Consider the following 2,557-nt stretch of genomic DNA (forward strand, 5'->3'; position numbering starts at 1 on the left):
TCTACACAAAATGCCTATCAACATTCTCAACATACAATGGGTGTCGTACACATGATTTGTTTAAGAAAAACAGATCTCATCCACCCGGAGGCCCTTGATGAATTAGAAGTCTCACCTGACAGTTCAATTAACCATATTGTCACTCCAAATATCATAAAGAATATCTCAAAACTATGTAACTCTATATTTATTCATAACCACCAACACTGTGCTGCCCATGCTAAAATCTCCACCTACAACAGAACCTACTGAAATTACAGTTTCTAGATTCACTTCAGAAGTGAATCAGCAGTGAGGTGAATCCTTGATCAGATATGCGTACCTGTTGTCTCAGAGCTAATAAAATCATGTCTTCAACGACTCACTATGCTCAGTGTGCATGTTCTTTTTGTCTGTTTTTTAAATCCGATTGTAAGGTGGGACTCAGTAAATGACCACGTTGTGCATCTATAATCAGGTCATTGACAGATGGGAAGAGAATGGAATCTCAGCCCCCACCACTGTTTTTGGTGCCTTACAGTCTAGGGTCCTGAAAATTTTAGGTGCTTCTTTTTTGACTGTTCTCATTCTAAGGTCTTAATACTTAAGAGAAATGTGATTCAAAAACACAAAATACTTCCCTTTTTAATTTATTTATTTTTTATTTTTTTAATTTATTTTTTATTTTTTATTTTTTGAAGCTCTGTGACTCCACTCAAGAGGGGGCATGAGCCCACCCACAACCCTGAGATCAAGACCTGAGCTGAGATCAAGAATCAGAAGCTTAACTGACTGAGCCACCCAGGGGCCCCCAAAGTAATTCTCTTAATTCATATATACCTCTAAGTTTACATTTAGATTCTAATCTAAAAGAACGATGTTAAGATTTCTTGAAAGATGGGGCGCCTGGGTGGCTCAGTCGGTCAAGCGTCCGACTTCAGCTTGGGTCATGATCTCACAGTCCGTGAGTTCGAGCCCCGCGTCGGGCTCTGTGCCGACTGCTCAGAGCCTGGAGCCTGCTTCAGATTCTGTGTCTCCCTCTCTCTCTGACCCTCCCCTGTTCATGCTCTGTCTCTCCCCGTCTCAAAAATAAATAAACATTAAAAAAAAATTTCTTGAAAGAATAAAAATTCTAAAATCAGGATGACTTTTTTCAAAAAAGAGAGAATAAAGATTTTTAAGTCCCAAATCCTTTCTTCCAAGAAACAGTTATGACAACGATAATTACTATTGTCATTACATTACTTTTTACTGTGAACCATTTCTCGCCTAAAGTGTGGGCCCCAAGAACGGTGGATTAAAAATCATGCTGCCCCAGAATCTGTTCTTCCTTATAAATATGCATCTTCTCTCAGGTATCTCTAATAAGTAACCGGCTTTTTTTTTGGAGCTCTTTGCTTCAGGAGTGGGGAATACATTGGATCTCTGCTTTATACTACAAGAACTGGGGGACCATATGAATCTTGAGTCAATTTGAGGAATATATTTTTGGCCAAAAAACTCAAAGCTATATACACAGTGCTTCTTTGGTCGTGTATTTATTGTGTGTGACATCATGAGTCACATATTATGAGTGCAGCACAGTGATTAGCAAAAGAACTTGAGTTTTAATCTTGAATCTGCCACTTCCAGATTGTAAAACTTAAGCTGTCTCTTAACCCTCCAGGCCTTTACAAAGAAAGGGGCTTTCTGAGAGCTAAGTGGAAAAGTTTATAAAACACCCTGATCCAGCACCTAGCAAAAATGCTCAACAAATGGCAGGCATTTTTATTACGTAACTAAGCAAAGAGACCCTCAAACTTATCAGAACTGCAGGCTTTCTCTGTAGATGACGTGACTGAAAACCAGAATCCAACACTCTAGAGCTAGCTAGTTAGTTGGGAAGCTACAATCAGAATCTAGATTCCTGTTGTACTATTCCAGTGTATCAGCAGGAGAGCCTGTTCCTCATTAGGTCCTGTGAGGAATTAATTTTCCCTCAATACTCTGACTACTCTTTAAATCCTTTTTCTGGAGAGGTGGACTAATAATGTGATTGATAAACATGGGACGAATACCTGGGCACGTGCCTTTCAGCCTTGACCTTTTCCACTTGAAAGTTCTTCCAGATTCCTGCTTTCTCCACTGTAGGAAAATTCTCCCAGACCCATGCTGCCCTGATGTAAATAAATTCTAGGGTTCAGGGTTAGCAAGGCCATTTGTTTTAACAGACCTAATTCTACAACCTGACCTCTGTCAGTAATAAAGGTGATAAATATAGGTGATTTCTGCCTGCAATTTATTTCACTTTTAATTTTTAAGTGTTCAGAACCCACTTAGTAATAAGAAGTAGTCTCTTAGAACCCTAGTAGTGCTTTCTAAAAAAGTCACACAGCTTATAACTTAAGGGAAGATTATTTACACCCTAAGAAACAACTCGTTAATGAAGATATGTGCTGTAGAATATAACCAGTATGCAATTATTTTAAACAGAGTTCATTGTGTAAAGTAAATCAGGTAATAGTGCTAAACTCCTTTATTGCTTTTTTTTTCCACTATGGTTATCATACTTAGGAAGTGAAATGTGCTTGAAATTGGG

The sequence above is a fragment of the Herpailurus yagouaroundi genome, unplaced genomic scaffold (assembly GCF_014898765.1).
Source record: "Herpailurus yagouaroundi ecotype Mexico unplaced genomic scaffold, PumYag 162, whole genome shotgun sequence".
Classification (NCBI taxonomy): Eukaryota; Metazoa; Chordata; class Mammalia; order Carnivora; family Felidae; genus Herpailurus; species Herpailurus yagouaroundi.